Here is a 19,518-nt window from a genome sequence, read left to right as displayed (position 1 = left end):
AGTTTCAGGTTGACTCTAGGTTCATGCAAATATAAAATGACTTTCAGAACTTCTCGAAGAAATTTCTTCCACTGGCCTGGAAAAAAGGGTGACTATGTGTGTATGCATGTGTATTGTGTGTTTGTGGATGAGAAAAAGGAAGAGGGAGAAAGTGGGGAGGGAGAGAAGGAAGATGAAAGAGAGAAGATTTGAGGAGTGGTTAGCTCATGAAAAAATGTGAAAGCCGTCAGATCAACACGGAAGTTATTTGTGTTAACCTTTACCAATAAAAGAAGGACAAAAAAGGAGCTAGGAAAAGATACTGACCTGTGATTGTTTAGTCAGAACTATAGCAGCAAAAGTCTCCCAGAACCCTGAGCACACCAGAACCCTGAGCACACCTTTTCAAAAGACTTTTTTAAACACTTATTTGTTTATTTATTTACTTTTTTGTGTCTGGGGGTGGGGCACACCACAGTACTCCTGTGGAGACCTAGCACTGGACAACCAGCAGGAGCTGGCCTCTTCTTCTACCAAATGGGTTTTGCAGGTCAAATATTCAGGTTGCCAGATTCAGGCAGCAAGTGTCTTACTTTGCTGGGCCATCCCACTGGTCCACAAAAAGTCCTACAGGGACCCTTGCCCAGAAAGTCCCCAGTGTCAGACTGACATCAATCTCGTTGCCAGTTATTGTGGCCAAAGATTATTGTTTCAAAATAATCTGATACAAGGCTCCTTAGTTTTTCAAAAATATATTTATCATTTATCTTTTATGTGTATGAGTGTTTCGCTTGCTGTATGTACGAATGTGTACCCCATGTGTGCCTGACGCCTTTGGAGTTCAGAAGAGGATGTCAGATCTCCTGGACCTGGAGTTACAGATGGCTGTTAAACCACCAAATGGATGCTGAGAAATGAACCCAGGTCCTTAGGAGGAGCAACAAGTGCTCTTAACCACTGAGCAATCCCTCCAACCCTCAATCCTCATTTAAATTTTTTTTACTTTATGTAAATGTTTTGCCTTTATGTATGTGCATGCCTGGTACTTGTGGGGACCACACACTTGGATCCCCTGGAACTGGAGTTAAAGACATTTAGTTGTGAGCTTTCATGTGGATGATAGAAACTGAACCCTAGTCCTCTTTGAGAGCAGAGTCAATGCTCTTACCTACTGAGACTTCATGCCCTCCCCAAGCCTCCTCAATTTATCTGTAACATCCCCCTTGCCTCCACCTCTTTGAATATTCCTATTGTTTACTATGAATTATGGTAGTGCTCTGCCATTCCCAAATAAATATCATTATCTTTTAGAAAACACTTGGCTGACTGAGTTTTCAATTTAGGTTGACATATTATTTCCAACCCAGTGTGATCCTTTAGATAAAATAGAATAACTGCTTCATTCCATTATTTACCAGGTTTCAAAATAATGAGTTTGTTTTCTTCCTCCGTAGGTGTTCATTTTTTCTTTTAATTTTTTTTTTTTTTTTTTAGAGACAGGGTTTCTCTGTGTAACAGCCATGACTGTCCTGGAACTCACTCTGTAGAACAGGCTGGCTTCGAACTCACAGAGATCCACCTGGCTCTGCCTCCCAAGCACTGAGATTAAAGGCATGCACCAATACTGTCCATTTTTTTTTAACAATTAAAAAAAATGATGTGTATGACTGTGTGTATGTGCATGTAAGTGCAGGTGCCCACAGAGGCCATAGGAGGGCATCAGAGAATTCCTAACCACCAACCTATCCCTCCAGCTCATTTTCTCAGATAAAAGTATCACTTTGAGCATGTAAGGAATGTGTTATATGCCGGGCAATGGTGGCACATGCTTTTAATCCCAGTCCTTGGGAGGCAAAGGCAGGCAAAGCTCTGTGAGTTTGAGGCCAGTTTGGTCTACAGAGCAAGCTCCAGGATAGGCTCCCCAGTCCTTGGGAGGCAGAGGCAGGCAAAGCTCTGTGAGTTTGAGACCAGTTTTGTCTACAGAGCCTCCAGGATAGGCTCCATAGAGAAACCCTGTCTCAAAAAACAAACAAACAAACAAACAAAGAATGTGATATACTTATCTGCTGTATCTGGATCCGTTGTAATTCTTGTCTCACCTTAGCAGCCAGTGACAGTATCTTTAAGTTGACCCGGGTCCTTCATTTTACAGTAATGGTAAGGAATCCAGAGCTTCACACATATGAGGCAAACACTACCACTGATCTCTGTATAACAAGATGTTCTATGTTTAGTTTTGTTTCGGTTTATTTCTCTTCCAGATCTGTAGTCAGGTATTTCTCCAAGGATCCCTAGATTCTTTTAGTAGGTAATGGTTTTGTAAGACTATATCCTGCAAGGAGAGAATGCTCACTGGGTTGGTCTTGGTTTTGTTATTATTCCATACATATTTTATTTTTTAGTACTGGGGATTGAACCTGGATGTTAGACAAGCACCCTACTACTGAGTTCTATAGAGTACCAGCCCTTTTTTTTACCTTTTTTTTTGAGACAAGGTCTTATATGTGAACTGGAACTTACTAGGTTGACCAGGCTGTCCTGAAATTCATAGAATCCAACGGCCTTTGTCTCCAGAGTGTTAGAGGTAAAAGAGTGTGTCACCACAGTCTGCCCTCTTTTTACTTTTTATCATTATGTTGCCCAAGCTAGTCTTGACCTTGAGCTCTCTCCCTAGCCCAGGCTAGCCTTTTACTTATGATCTTGCCTCAGCTTCATAAGTATCTAGAATTATAGGGTTACCAACTAGGCCAGGCAGCTATTATTATTTTTTATGTGTGGGAAAAGCTGGTGTGTTGGCACAGGCATGTTGGTACATTTTCTCCTCCTCTCTCCTTGTCTTCCTCCTTCCCATCTGTGTTTCTTTTCTTCCTTTCAGATTTAGTAAAGAATATCCTGAATTTATAACTCATTTTTTCCAGGCTAAGAACCATTGTCCTCAGCCAGGACATGGCAGTGCATGCAGAAATCCCCACATTTGAGAGGAAGAAGCAGGAGGAACAGGAGTTCAAATCAAGCCTTGGCTACATTGAGAGGTTTTTTTGTTTGTTTTTAATTTATGTGCATTGGTGTTTGGCCTGCATGTATGTCTGTGTGAGGGTGTTGGGTCTCCTGGGACTGAAGTTATAGACAGTTGTGAACTGCCATGTGGGTGCTGGGAATTGAACCCAGGTCCTCTGGAAGAGCAGCCAGCGCTCTTAACTGCTGAGCCATCTCTCCAGCCCCCTACATAGGTTTAAGCTACCCTGTAGTTGGTTACTTTTTACTCTTTGCTCTTTGTGGGCCCACCACCTAGCTCCCAAATAAATCACATGGAGGCTTATTCTTTTGTATAAATGCCCGGCCTTAGCTTGACTTATTTCTAGCCAGTTTTTCTTAACTTAAATTATCCCATCTACCTTTTGCCTCTGGGCTTTTTCCTTTTCTTACTTCTATAACCTTACTTTCACTTATTCCATGGCTGGCTGTGTAGCTGGGTGGCTGGCTGGCCCCTTCTTTTCTTAATCCTTGATCTCTCTTGCTTCCTCATCCCTCTTTTTCTCCTTCTATTTATTTTCTCTGCTTGCCAGCCCCTCCTATCCTTTCTCCTGCCTTGCTATTGGCCATTCAGCTCTTTATTAGACCAATCAGGTGTTTTAGACAGGCAAAGTAACATAGCTTCACAGAGTTAAACAAATGTAACATAAAAGAATGCAACATGTTTTGTATCATTAAACAGATGTTCCAGAGCATAAACAAATGTAACACATCTTATAATAATATTCCACAACAATACCCTGTCTCAAAATCTCAAAGTGGCCGGGCAGTGGTGGCGCATGCCTTTAATCCCAGCACTCGGGAGGCAGAGCCAGGTGGATCTCTGTGAGTTCGAGGCCAGCCTGGACTACCAAGTGAGTTCCAGGAAAGGCGCAAAGCTACACAGAGAAACCCTGTCTCGAAAAACCAAAAAAAAAAAAAAAAAAAAATCTCAAAGTGTGTGTGGGGGATTGGGAATCTTGGTTTGAAATCATCAATGATAGAATTTGCATATCATATAAATAAATTTTTTTTTTTGGAGACAGGGTTTCTCTGTGTAGTTTTGGTGCTTGTACTAGAACTCACTCTGTAGCCCAGGCTGGCCTTGAACTCACAGAGATCTGCCTGGCTCTGCCTCCCAAGTGCTGGGATTAAAGGCGTGCACTACCACTGCCCGGCACTAGTATTAATTCTAATGAAGATATATAATGAAAAGGAGCAAGCTGAGCAAGAAAAATGTTTGAGGAGAAAAGGAGCACCAGAAAGTGTACTGGAGCTAAGTCCTGTATTCAAGGAGATAAACATTAAGAAATGGAATAAAGGGAGTATTGACCTCAGGGCAAGATCCCACCCCGCTAAGTTTCCAACTTGTAAAAATGAATTAAAGAAAAATTTAGAGCTGGGTGTGGTGGTATATGTCTTTAATCCCAGCACTTAGAAGGCAGAGGTTGTTGGATCTCTGAGTTTGAGGCTAGCCTGGTTTACAGAGCAAATTCCAGAACAGTCAAGCTTAGTCAGTGAAGGAAATTACCAAAAACAGAAAGCTGTGAAGATGTAATTGAATAAGGGGGCATGTTTCAGCTCCAGTAAGCCACAGAACTTGGCAGCTTTGCCATGTGGTCCTGGCTTTAGAGCTAAGGATAGAAGAAAGGGGCTATGGAATTTGCCTCCACGACTAAGGAAAGCCACTGAGACCAGACATGTATCAGGGGTGTCCTTGAATGGAGGCCCAGAGAAGCCATTATGTGATGCTGTGAGTTAAAGCCTGAATTGCCTTGGAGACTCCAAGATGATGGAGATGGCAGAGCCATGAGATACTTGCCCAGAAAAACTGCTAACAGGAAATGGAACCAGCCCAAGAGAAAGAAGTGTGTTGTCGTCAACAAAGCTGAACTAAGTTGGAGATCTGAAGAGTGTTTTGACATTAGATATAAAGATGCAGAGTTTGGAGTTTGCCCAGCTGGTTTTCAGTCTTCCTTTGGTCCAGTATTTCCTCACTGTGCTCCATTCCCTATGTTTTGGAATGGAAATGTATACCTTGTGCCATTATATGTTGGAAGTATGTGATCTGTGATCTGTTTGTTTTGTTTTGATTTTATAGAGGATTACAGTTAAGAGATTACATGAATCCCAGAAGAGACTTTCAACTTTGGACTTTTCAACATTGTTAAGACTGTAATAGACTATGGGGACTTTTGAAGTTAGACTAACTGCATTTTGCATTATGATATTGTTACAAGGTTTTGGGGGCCAGGAAGTAGAATGCTGTGGTTTGAAGAAAATGGCCTCCAAATGGAGTGGCACTATTAGGAGGTATGGCCTTGTTGGAGTAGGTGTGGTCTTTTTGGAGGAAGTATGAACGTGTGGAGGTGGGCTTTGAGGTCTCATATATGCTCAAGCCATACCTAGTGAGATAGACTACTTCCTGTTGCCTGTGAGTCAAGATGTAAGAACTCTCAGCTCATTCTCCAGCACCATGTCTTCCTGTATGCTGCCTTGCTTCTCACCATGATAATAATGGACTAGACCTTTGAACTTAAGCCAGCCACCACAATTAAATGTTTTCCTTTATAGGAGTTGCCATGGTCATGGTGTCTCTTCACAGCAATGGAAAACCCTAAGACACCAACAAACATTTTTATTTATTTATTTTAATTAAATTTTTTCATTGAAGTGTTGTGACTGTAGATCTTCATTGTCCACGTGACTAGACAAATAGACTTGATTAAGAATTACCGAGGAGACTTACCTCCAGTCTGTGAAAGGAAAGACCCACTCTGAATGTAATTGGTATCATCCCAAGGGCTGGGGTATTAGACTGATATGAAGAGAAAACAGAGAAAGCTAGCTAAGCACCAACTTTCTTCTTTCTTTGCTTCCTGATCTGCAGAGATATGAGTAATTTCCCCCTGCCACATCTGCAGAGAGGTGAGCAATCTCCCCCTGCCACATCTGCAGAGATGTGCACAACCTCCCCCTGCCACATCTTCAGAGATGTGCCCAATTTCCCCCTGACACATCTGCAGAGATGTGTCCAATCTCCCACTGCCACATCTGCAGAGATGTGCACAACCTCCCCCTGCCACATCTGCAGAGATGTGCACAACTTCCCCCTGCCACATCTGGAGAGATGTGCGCAATCTGCCCCTGACATCTACAAGTGCTTTTGCAGCCATGGTTCCCCACCCCGATGGGCTGCACCCTCACACCATGAGCCAGAACAAACCCTTCCTTGAGTTCCTTATGTCCAGTATTTTGTCACAGCGATAATAAAAGTCACTAATATAGGAAGTTGGTATCAGAGAGTGGTGTCATTACTGTGATGAGCCTGACCACGAGGTTCTTCATTTGTGGGAGGAATGTTGAAAAGTTTAGAACTTTGGGCTGGAGAAGTCCTAGAATGTCATATACAGAATTTAGTGGACCATTCTGATTTGAGCTCAGAAGACTAGGATGCCAAGAAAAACCAAACAGTGGAGGCTGGGCTCATGAGGTTTCAGAAGGGAGCAAAGGACTTGTGAGAAGTGGATTAGAGATGGTGTTCTATTTTGGCAGGGAAGTTGGCCACATTTGCTCTTGCCCTAACAAGTTGGGTGAGGCAAAACTCATCATCTATAATTTTAAATATATTAGTATAATTAAGGAGGAGCATCACATTTTGCCGTGAGGGCAAGATTCTACTCATCGAAGGCCCTGGCTTGTAAAAATGTGAATTCCTCTGAAAGGAGAGAGACTGAACTAAGCATGCCACTGAAGGAGTTCCTACTGAGGAACAGTCATCTAGGAAAATATTTTCCCAGGTTCATCCAGCAAGGCACACAAAGGGTACACTTTTAGCTGCCAGTTTAACTTGACAAGTCATCTACGTGATGATAATTTTTCAGGCATGCAAAAAGCAAAATGATGGAACAATGGAAGTTCCAGAAAGCTGCTGAGGCAAGGCAACGTTTGGCACCATGTAAGCGCAGATGCCCAAGGTCAGATTCCCTGAAAGGATATCATGAGAGTTCATTGAGTGAGGCTGGGAAGGGAAAGCCAATGTTGCAGTAGAGACTCTAGAATATGTCAGATACTTGGACTGTGGGCTTGGAGCAGCGCTTGCTCAAGAGAGAAGCTGTATGTACTGCAGATAAAACTGGAAGGGAAGGGCTACTCAAGGCTGTTGGAAACCAGATGATGCCACCAACAGCCCCAGATGCTGAACATGGAGCTGCATGATGTGTTTTCCCTGCTCAATCTTATTTTAGTCTGATCTTTCTTTGGTATGTTCCTATTTCTCCCTTTTGGAATGGGAATATTTAACCTCTGAGTTTTTTTTTTTAATTAATTAATTTATTTTTGGTTTTTCAAGACAGGGTTTCTCTGTGTAGCTTTTGGAGCCTATCTTGGAACTCACTTTGTAGAACAGGCTGGCCTCGAACTCACAGAGATCTGCCTGCCTCTGCCTCCTGAGTGCTGGGATTAAAGGCGTGTGTCACCACTACCCGGCCTACCCTATGCTGTTTTATATTGGAACTATATCTCTTGATTTTTTAAATTTCATAGGGGCTCACAGTTAATAAATTCTGTTGGGTTTTAGAAAGGATTGAATGGTGGGCTTTTGACAGCACCAGAACTGTTAAGACATTGGGAGCTTTTTGAAATGGACTAAATGGAGTTTTGCATTATGAGATGAACATGATACTTCAAAGGCCGAGGAGGAAAGTTATGATTTAAAATGATTTGATTGGGTGTCAAGTTGATAAGTGGCAGAGCTGAGATAGTTAATCATTATTGCCAATTTAACTGGATTTAGAATGACCTAGGAGATGTACCTCTTAGCATATATTTCTGTGAGGGTGGGAGAGGAGGGAAGACTGTTGTGTGGCCTTTTTTTCTTTAGACTTAACATGTTTATCTCATTGCCATGTTGCCTGACCTAGTGGCCTTTTATGAGACTTGGATAGGAATTGAGTAGAGACTGAGGCAATGTTTATTGAAACTGGTGATTTCTGAGTATATCACTGGCTAAACTCAGCCAGTAAAACTGGTTCCAAGGGATCCAATGCCCTCTTCTGGCCTCCTTGGGCACCTGCACTTACACGGTGCACATGCAGACATGCAAGACACATACACATAAATAAAAAATAAATTATTTTTTCAGTTACAAAAACATGAGTGCCTAGAAGTTGAGGGTACAGCTCAATGGGAGAGCACTTGACCAGCATGGGTTGAGGGGCAGGAAACAGGATGGATATGCCAGGAATGTCAGCATATTAGCATACACCTGTAATCAAAGCTACTTGAAACTCTAAGTCAAGAGGATCATTAGTTCAAAGCCTGCCTGAGTTACATAGTATGTTCAAGTCCACCCTGAACTACATAACAAGACCCTATCCCCCCTAAAAAAAAAGAAGAAAGAGGGAGAGAGAGAGAGAGAGAGAGAGAGAGAGAGAGAGAGAGAGAGAAAGAAAGAAAGAAAGAAAGAAAGAAAGAAAGAAAGAAAGAAAGAAAGAAAGAAAGAAAGGAAGAAAAGCCTAGGCGGAGTGGTACATGCCTTTAGTCCCAGCCAGCACTCAGGAAGCAGAGGCAGTGGACCTCTGTGAATTCAAGGCTAGCCTGGTCTACACAGTGAGTTTCAGGTCAGCTAGCGCTGTACAGTGAGAGCCTGTCTCAAAATTAATCAATCAACTAAAAGAAAAAAGTGAGGATGGGCTTAGGGATACAGCAATTATAAAAACACTTTCTAGCATGTGGAAGCCCCTAACCCAATCTCCCGAACAACAAGAAGAACCCCAGGGATATCAGTTTTATTGACTTTCAGATCTGCAAAAAGTGTCAAGGATATGAAATTTAGAAACTGATTTAATTAAAAAACAAAACTAGATTTAAAAAAACCCAAGTTCAAAAGCAAAATAAAATTAAGAACATTAGTTTGGTGGGCTGGGATATAGCTAAAAGCTTTTCTAGAATACAGGAGATCTTAGGTCCAGTCCCCAGGACCAAAAAAGAGGAAGATTTGTGTTTCCAGTAGGCTTAGCCACACAAAGTGAGAGTCTTATGGACCATATTTTAGCAAAAATTGGTCTTAAGTTTTCTCATCTGTAGGAAGGGGTTAATAAAGCCCATCTACCATTCTTTCAAAGCTACTTTGAAGGTCAAGGGAACTGTACACAAAAGTCTTTTGTCAGTGCCTGCATGGTACTTGAGGATGTGGCAGTTCTAACACTACACTATTTAGGTGACTTGTGCCCTGGAAGGGGCAAGGGTGTGATGAGACTTGGCAATTTCAGAAGAATGGACAATGGCAAGAGAAGGTCAACCGAGGAAGTGCTACTAACAGGAAAGGAGACTGAGTCAAGGAACAATTGTGAGCAGATAGATGGTTGTCACTAGAAATCAGGACGTCTGGGATCCGTATAGTCAAGGCCTTGTTTTCTTAGTGAATGGAAGTGCCTAGGGGAGACTAAAAGCTACTCTTACAGTGTGATTTGCATCTAGACATGGCGGTACCCCCATATTCCCAGAGCTTAGGAGATGGGAGCAGGAGGAGGAGGAGCTGAAGTTCAAAGTTATCCTGGACTACATGCCAACACTGAGGCCAGTCTATGCTACCTGAGGCCCTGTCTCAAAACCCGATGATTTGTGTGAGGAAGGTTGCTTTAATCACTGAGGGCTGGAAAGATGGCTCAGCAGTTAAGAACACTGGCTGCTCTTCCAGAGGACCCAGGTTCAATTCCTAGCACCCATATGGCAGCTCACAACTGTCTGTAACTCCAGTTCTAGGGGATCCAACACTATTTCACAGACATATAAGCATGCAAAACACCAATGCACATAAAATAAAAATAATTAAAATAATTCTAATAAGATATATATTAGTTATGGTTTTAGGTAACAAAATGTCAGAGGCCAAGGGGTGTAAATGACAGAACAATGTTTCCTCAAGATTCTGGAACATGGGGCTAGGCTTGTGGTATGCCCCTGAAACCCTAGAACTTTGTCTTAAAAATACCAGAAGAGTTCTAGAATCTTGAGATCTCACATCAAAGTGCCTGAAGGGTTTATCACTCATTCACTCATTCATTGCCACCTTCCTCCTTTCTTTCAACTTTTGGACAGGATCTCATGTAGCCCAGGCTAGCCTCAAATTCACATGGACACCTCAAATTAAGTAGCCAGGTTGACCTTGAACTCTTGATCCTGGTCTTCCTGTCTCCACCTAAAGAGTGCTAGCATTATATGTATGGCTACCAGGTCCAGTTTATTGCTGGGAACAGAGCCAAGGGGTTCATGAATATTAGGGCAAGCTCTCTACCAACTATGCAGCATCACTGTCCCTGAGGGGTTGGCTTCTTCCCAGCCCCTTTCCTGACCTCATAGGTGACTTCTTCCTGTCTTTATGTAATCTTTATTGCATGCATATGTATGCCTATGTCCAATGTTTTTATTTTTAAAATTTATTTATTATTGATGTGTGTAGTGATTTGAATGGTAACTGTCCATCTAGGCTTAGGTGTTTGAACAGCAGTTGGTCTATAGCTGGTGGCACTGTTTGGAGAGGTTATGGGAGGGACAGCCTTGCTGGAGGAAATACACCACCACCTGGTGGAAGTTTATTTATTTTTTTAACATTTACTTGTAAGTTGAGTTTTCCTGCCTGACCCACAGTCAGGACAAATCTCTCTCACCCGCCAGTCCCACAGCCACTCAGACCCGCCCAAGTAAACACAGAGACTTATATTGGTTACAAACTGTATGGCCGTGGCAGACTTCTTGCTAACTGTTCTTACAGATTAAATTAATCCATTTCCATTAATCTATACCTTGCCACATGGCTCGTGGCTTACCGGCATCTTCACATGCGGCTTGTCATCATGGCGGCTGGCAGTGTCTCCCTGACTCAGCCTTCCACTTCCCAGCTTTATTCTCCTCCTTGTCCCGCCTACACTTCCTGCCTAGCCAATGGCCAATCAGTGTTTTATTTACCAACCAATCAGAGCAACACATTTGCCATACAGAACATCCCACAGCACTTCCCCTTTTCTTTTCTTAAAAAGGAAGGTTTTAACCTTTACACATCTCCAAAGTCAGCTTGGTATATTTGGGAATTTGGGCGTAGCTTCTCTTACTACTTCCTGCTGGAGGGGGGCGCTGTATCTTATGGGGACACAAAGAATATTTTAGGATTATGGAGTAGTCCATGAGGGTGTATCGTCTGAGCCAGTTTCCTTGAAACGGTTCTGGATGTTTCCAGATCGTCTGGGCCATGGTGTCATCGGAGACCTTTCAGGTGGTCTTGGCTGGTCAAACCTGATGTATCTTAATCTGGAATAAATCCATAGCCTCTGGCTTTCTGTGGAAACAAAAGCAGAGCCTCCTTTCCAAAGCAACATATCCTTACATCCAAATTTTGAAGTCAAGGTACCTTTAAAATATACATTTTGGCATAACTCAACAGCTTTTGTAATCAAATGTTTTTCTTCAGTTACGAATATCAAAGAGAACATAATCCAGATTTTCTGTGTGGTAGCCATCTTTACGTGGCTTATTTTTTTATATTAGCTTGAGCCTATTGCTTTAAACTGCAGCCTTCTAAGCCTGAAACTGTGCTGGCATTGTGGCTGCTGGCTCCGCCCACTTCAGCTTCCCAACATGGCGGTGGTACATTTTCCGCCAGCTCTGGGAGCCATCAACTCTCAGAAATAGTGGGTCTATGCTTCTATCAAAGCAGCGTGTAGCCCAGAAACCTCTTTTTTTTTTTTGTTTTGTACTAGCAATGGCTAAATCCACCACACAGCTTAATGTGCCACTTGTAGAGGCCTCATTCCCGCCATACTGCAGGTTGAGCATGCACGCCAGGAACCCGCCATAGTAGCTCAAACACGCAGGCTGCTGCTAGCTTGAGAAAAACAACTAGGAACTGTTTTTAGCTCTGTTTTAGAATCTTTTTTCTCAGGTTTTAGGTGGAAACTCTTGCCAACACGTTGGACGCCATTTACTATTTATTTTGTGTGTGTGTGTGTGAGAGTGTGTGTGTTCCCATATGCATGAGGTCAGGAGTTGGTACTCTCCTATCATGTGGGTTCTGGGGATTAAATTGAAGTTCATGTCTTGAGGCTTGGTTGCAAGTGCTGAGCCATCCCTGGCCCCAAGAGATGTTTTTTTAAGAATGGAAAAGCATTACTGAGAATGGGTATGGTCAAAGGGCACCAGACCACAAGATTCAGGACCTTTACAAGTCATACACATGGTACCCAACTCTCCTAGATTGTGCATCATGGCTTTTCTCCAGCTCTTTTTGCTGGCATACCCTGGTGGGAAAAGACTTCAAGTCACCAACTGGCTTCGTCATGGTTAATCTTGATTCTCCAGTCTCCAGGGCCAGCTCTCAAGTCACAGCTTCCCCCAGAGAGTTGTGGTCCAGAGCACTTTGAGGGAAGCAGGACCATGAGCAGTCAATACTCTACAATGAAGTCCATGCTGATGAAGGGTGTGGTTCCCGGATATGAGCTGCTACAAAACTTTCCCTTCTTTACCTATTAGTTGGAGAAAAAGCTTTGGATTTTCTGTAGTAAGAGTTGGCTGAATCCCTGTACCCCATGAAATTTAGTTTGAAATTGCCCCGTAGCCTAGAAAACAAATATAAAAAATTTAAAAATTCTTTGACAGTTTCATACATGCATTTAAAGGATATTAGTCATTTTCACTCCCCATTACCCTCTCTCATCCCCCCTCACTCTCTTGCTTAAACTCCTCTCCTTCTATGCAACCCTCCTCCTACCCTCATGTCTCTGTGAATGTGGCCCAGTGAGTTTCATTAGGGTTGCTTTCATTAGGTGGGAGGTTATTTTCTAGGCCACATATCAGTGGACACATCACTGAAGAAAGTGATTACCACCTCCCCTAGTAACCATTATCTGGCAATAGTCTCTCAGGGAGGGATGAAGCCTCATGAAGCACCTCCCCATTTTTCTTTTTCATTTTACTTTCTTTATTTTCATTTTTTATTCATCTATTTATTTTACATCCAAGCTGCAGCCTTCCCTCCATCCCTCCTTCCATCTCCTATCTCCCAATTTTCTCCTTTTCTATCTCCATCCAGGAAAAGGCAGGTCTCTCACGAGTATCAATAAAACATGGCATATCAAGTTGCAGTGAGACTAAGCACCTCCCCTGTGGTGGTATAAATAAAGTTGCCTGGGGTCAGAGCTATTAGAGCCATAGCAAGTGCGTGGCAGTGGTGGCGTACGCCTTTAAGGACCTGGAGGGCGGTACATACAGGCAGTGACGAGGCAGTCACATGATTGGGTTTACAACCAATCAGAAGCCAGAACAAGGAGACTAGAGAGACAGACACACAGGAAGTAGGCTCTCTCTTTCGGAGAGCTCTCTTGGCTGAGGAGGATCCCTGAATCAGGAAGGGTGAGGCTCTTGGCTCTGACCTCTTGGCTTTCTTCTCTAAATCGGCTCTGTGTTTCTTGTTTGATAAAACCGTTGGCTACATCTACACTGAATTACATCTACACTCCCCATTTTTCTTTTTCATTTTACTTTCTTTATTTTCATTTTTTATTTATCTATTTATTTTACATCCAAGCTGCAGCCTCCCCTCCATCCCTCCTCCCATCTCCTATCTCCCAATTTCCTCCTCTTCCATCTCCATCCAGGAAAGGGCAGGTCTCTCATGAGTATCAATAAAACATGGCATATCAAGTTGCAGTGAGACTAAGCACCTCTCCATGTATTAAGGCTGGGTAAGGTGACCAGAAGGGTCAAGGACGTCACAGGAAGGCTCACACAATCAGCTAACCTGGGCTGACAGGGGCTCACAGAAACTGAATGGACCACCAGGAAGCCTGCCTGGGACTGACCTAGACACCCAACCCCCTCTTTTTATGATGGAATGTCTCATATGCTCAGTCTTGAACAAGTGACCACAGCTGTAGTGATTTCATAGTGCAACAGCTGGGTCACGTCCAGAAGACATCTTTTTGTGGCACACCTCCCATCCTGTCTTTCAAAATGTTCTCTGAGCCTTGGGGACTGATATAGATGTCCCATTTAGGGCCAAGCATGCCGTCATCATTTATTGTTGGCATTTTGATCAGTTATAGGTCTCTCTTTATTAACCACCACCAGCCACAATAAAAGTGTCTCTGACAAAGGCTGAGAGTAGCATTAATCTACGGATAATAAATATGAGTATTTAGAAGACAGCTTGTGGCTGGCAAGATTGCTCAATGAATAAAGGTATTTACTTACTGCCAAGGCTGACAACTTGAGTTCAGTCCCTGAGACTCCCATGGTGGAAAGAGAGAACTGACTCACAGAAGTTGTCTTCCCGCCGCCCCCCCCGCCCCCACATCACACACAATAGATGTGATAAAAGTATTTTAGAAGACAGTAGAACTATAGGGACAAGAACAGTTGCAGGGATGGTGGATTTTGGCTGAAGATAGACTGGGAAGAGAAAGGAAGTTGAAGGTGTACCATCTGGTCAGCCCTGTCTCTCAGAAGGCTGGCCACAGGGGCCCTGCCAACCAGGCAAAGTTATGATTTTAGGGTGATGAAAAATAAGGAGAGGGAGAATGAATAAATGTTTCGGTTTGCTTTCTGTTAGTGTGACTAAATGCAATTTGGGGGAGTAAAATCTGACCTGAGATAATGATAATTAAATAACATCTTTAAATTTTTTCTTTTACATTTATGAATGTGTGTGTGTGTGCGCTTTGTGTGTGTGTTTATGGGTGTGCATGTGAGTACAGGTGCTCTTATTGAATCCCCCTGGAGCTGGAGTCACAGGTAGTTGTAACCTGTTCAATGTGGGGGCTGGGAACGGAATGCCAGCCCTCTGCAAGAGTATGCACAGTGCTCTTGACTACTGAGCTATCTTTCCAGCCCAAATAACATCTTGACTAAGATTGTTTAATTACACACACATTTCTTGAAATTTTATAAACTACAAACTAAAAGGAATTTGGGGTAACTTGACAGGTTTAATTTATATGACCATTTACTTATAAGTCAGTTTGGTACCAAACAGACATTCAAGCATATGTACATAGTATACATGCACATAGTCATACATAAAAACAAATTTTTTGTTTTCACACTGATTTTTAAAGAAATTATTCTTTGATAATCTCATATACTAATACAATGAATTTAGATCATATCCCTCCTCCTGCTCCCTATCTTAAGTCCTCTTGGACACCCCGTCAACATCTTGCTCTTAACTTCTCTCCTCCTCCACCTCCTCCTCAGTCTTCTATAACCCACTGAGTTCAATTAGAGCTTTGTTCCTGGATGTTGGAACGTGGGTACCTTAACATGGTCCACACCACTGAAGAGAATGGACCCTCACTCCCCCAGCAGCCACCGACTGCCAATCAGCTAGGGGTGGGACCTCATGAGCCCCTTCTCTATTCATGCTGGAGTGTTGATTGGCTTGGTCTTGCTTAGGTCTATGCCAGCAAACATGTGCTATGAGTTCAAGGGTTCAAGAGCCATGCCATGGCTAAAAGACTTCCAAGAAGAATTAAAAAAATATAGCAAGAATCTCAAAACATTTACTATAATTATTCAGTTTTAAAGGTAGACTATTTATCTGATACTTTATAGCATAAGGAAATCCTTAATCTAAAAGCTATACTTTTAAAGACATAACTTGATTTCTGAGGCACAGAGCCTAACCTGGTCATTGACCAAGAAGACTGAGCAGGTAGTCATAGCTTGGACTTATTTAAATTATTTTTAAAGATTTATTTTAGTTTCAATTGCGTCGATGTGTGTTTCTGTGTGTGTGTGTGTTATGCATGTGAACGCAGGTGTCTGCAGAGGTGAGAGGTAATAGATACTCTGAAAGTGGAGTTATATGTGGTTTTAAGCCACCTACATGGATGCTGGAATCTCATCTTGAATCATCTATAAGAACAATATGTGCTCTTAAAAAGACTACTTTAGGGCTGGAGAGATGGCTCAATGGTTAAGAGCACTGGCTGCTCTTCCAGAGGTCCTGAGTTCAATTCCCAGCAACCACATGGTGGCTCACAACCATCTGTAATGAGATCTGGTGCCCTCTTCTGGCCTGCAGGCAGAACACTGTATACATAATAAATACATTTTTTAAAAAAATGACTACTTAAAAAAAATTTAAATTGGATAAGAACTTTGAAAACCTGTTTTGAAAGAGGAGAATACACATAGCCAGACAATAGTGTGCATGTCCTGTGCACATATATGAACACATCTGTGTGCAGATGTGTACGTCTGTGCACGTGTGGAGGTCAGGCCAGTGCCACCCTTGCCACCACCACTGCAGTTACTGCAGCTGCACTGGAGGGCTTGGTGACCCGTGCCTCCCTTCCAAGCTGCCCTGCTTTGACTGGGTCGTAATAGTAAAATCGAGACTGTTAGAGTAGGTGTCTTGGGTGTGATGGCAGCCTGTACTGCCTCACAGTCTGCCCAGCCTTTTCTCCACCTGCTGCAGGGACTGGGGACTGCCCGCTATTCTGCCCCTTACATTTGTCAGGCCAGGTTGTTGCTGGGTCTGCCCCTCTACCTTCTATGACACCTCACAGCCCCACCATCCCTAACTCTCAGCCTTTGACTTTCCTTTCTCATCCTCTTCCCTCCTTTAGGGGCAGGCTCAATGTAGGCATTCCACCTGATGAGAATGAAGACCCTACTTATTTGGCCAGACCTGCCACTCCTCCTGCAGGAGGGGATCCCAACACCAATGTGTGTAGATTCCCCTCACGCTCTCTCCTTCCCCACCCTTCCGTTCTTTTCTACCACAGCAACTCATGCATCTGAATGCCTGGTCTGGCAGCCATCTTTAGGGCCTGTGGTGATGTATGTAGACAGGATACCTCTCCTGAGGCTGCTATTTTGAGATCTCTTCCAGGCTGCAGTAGGAGCTCTTTCCCGTTCTCCTACGCAGCAGAGGCACACTCTAAGTGCTAATAGTCTTCATCAGCCCCCTTGCCTTTGCAGCCTCTTGCCTCATCCCGGTTCTAATTTGTTCATCCTTTTGGCTTAGAAATCATCATCCCAGGCCCATATCTGGGGCTCCTTTACATTTCATTGATTGATTGATTGATTGTGTGTGTGTTTGTACACACACACACATACAGAGCTCAGAAGGATGGCTTTCAAGAGTCAGGTCTCTCCTTCCACCATGTGGGTCCCAGGGATTGAACTCTGGTGGGCAGGCTTGATGGTAGTGCCTGCCCTGCTCAGCCATCTCTCTGTCCCCATAGCTGGGGTTTTTGATGGCAAGCAAAAGAGCACCTCTCCCTGGAGTGTTCCTCAACTGGGGTCCATCCTGGACTGTATCCTGTACTTGCAGCTCTGGTAGCAGGCAGCACCTGTGTAATTCATCATCCGATCCTGCCACTGAACTCAAGGATATGGGTACCAGTCACCATCTTCTACTCTTCTCTTGTTTCAAATGACAGCAACGTTTTGTTCTGTATCATACTTCTGGGTTTGGGGAACTTACTACCCCATGATCGTATTGCTTCCACCATGTGCAGTAAGTTTTGGGGCCAACTGAAAGTTGCGATCACACTTTTTTTTAAATTTTGATTTGTTTTGTTTTTTTGGTCACACTCTTTATACTCGATCCACCCCTCAGTTCTAGTCTGGGGTCCTTAATAAGCAGCTCTTTGGGAGGGAGCCAGCCGCCTCAGCAACAGCCTTCTGCATAACCTCTCTGGCAGCCCGGTCTCCTAGTGGCAGCACAAGGTAATCAGGACTTAGAAGCGTGAAGTCACCCTGATTTGCCTGTGGCACACCTGTCACAAGCCCAGGTGCTTTGCACATTGCTGCCGTCATAACTTCTCACATTAGAATCACTGCTAGGCTGCCTGGCTCTGGGAATGCACCTCACCATTTCCCCTGTTCCACTCCCAGCACACTAGTGTTTATGAGAGCTGCAGCTCCATTGAACAGAGGGAACTGGGTTTAGCTTCAAGTTGAGAGCATGCAACTTCATAGATGTACTGAAGGGGACAGCCAGTGCCACTGCAGTTACCCCTATTCTAAAAATTTGCGATTTAGACACAGCAAGAATGCTGTACAAGGGGTGAGCACAGTGGACTACCTGTCCCGCTCCTGATCGGCTGCTTACTAGGCTGACTAGCTCTGGGTCAGTGTCCCCATCACTGGACCTGGCAAGCTGTCTCTGCTTTATGCAGACATTCTCCCTCTCCCTTGCCTCAACATCCCCCTCTCAAAAAGGTCTGGACATAAAAGCCTGGTGATTTTTTAATCCGCTTCTGGTTGTGTTTCCTCTTTCCTCCTTTGGCTTAGTGTAGAAGAAGCAATCTTATCTTAGTGACTGTCTGCTGAACTTGTCTCTGACTCAGGGGACATAGGGGACTTTCTAGGAGACACCATGCTGGTCTAGACTTTTCATTTTTGGATTGCAGTTTCTGTGCCTGAATTTTTTAATGACTCCATTAAAATATAATTGGCATAGAATGAACTGCATACCTTTTAAACATACAATTTGACAAAATTGCTATAAGCAGATTCCCAAAGTTCTTATCAGAAAACAAACACACAGGTCACTCACAACTGTTTCCTTGTGCTCACTGACATGGTCCTCTTTTGCCCTTCCCACTGTCTCTCCACAGCCCAGGACAGTGCTGATCTTTGCCACCATAGAGTGGTGTCATTTATAGAAATGTAAATGAATTTTTACAATGCCCCTTCTTTTGTGGATCCTTTCACCAGAAATAATTATTGCGACCCTAACCTGGACTTGTGTGTTACTGATTTATTTTGCTAATAGTATTCTGAGTATAACAAAATTTACTCATTCACATGTTGAGGGGATTTGTTATTGTTTTCAGTTATTAAATATGAATTTATTTTTGGTTTTTTGAGACAGGGTTTCTCTGTGTAGCTTTGGAGCCTTTCCTGGAACTCACTCTGTAGTTCAGGCTGGCCTTGAACTCACAGAGATCCACCTGCCTCTGCCTCCTGAGTGCTGGGATTAAAGTCGTGTGCCACCACTGCCTGTCAAATGTGAAAATGGTTTAAAAACAATATAAGAATATATAAAAGGGGAAACTTACAAACACAGGAGCAAAAAAAAAGACAAACAAATTCCTGAAAACTGACCAACTAACCTTAGACAATGTATTAGAGCAACTTTTTTCTCCCTCTGGCCTGTGAAGACACACACACATATACATTCACCCCTTTACACCCCACACATTCACACACTCACTCCCCATTTGCGCCAACACTTATACGCACTCACATTCCACACATACATACATCCCACACTTCACACATACACACACACACCCAACCCCACACATACACACACACACACACACACACTCACTCCCCATGTATCCCACACTTACACACACTCACACCCCACACATATACACATCCCACACCCCACACATACACACACACTCACCCCGCATTTATCTCACACTTACATACACTCACACCCCACACATACATACACACCGCACACATATCACACATTCACATTCACACCCCAAATATACACACACACAC

Source organism: Peromyscus californicus, unplaced genomic scaffold (assembly GCF_007827085.1).
Source record: "Peromyscus californicus insignis strain IS unplaced genomic scaffold, ASM782708v3 Scaffold_5__1_contigs__length_169319896, whole genome shotgun sequence".
NCBI classification, from domain to species: Eukaryota; Metazoa; Chordata; class Mammalia; order Rodentia; family Cricetidae; genus Peromyscus; species Peromyscus californicus.
This window is presented reverse-complemented; position numbering follows the sequence as displayed.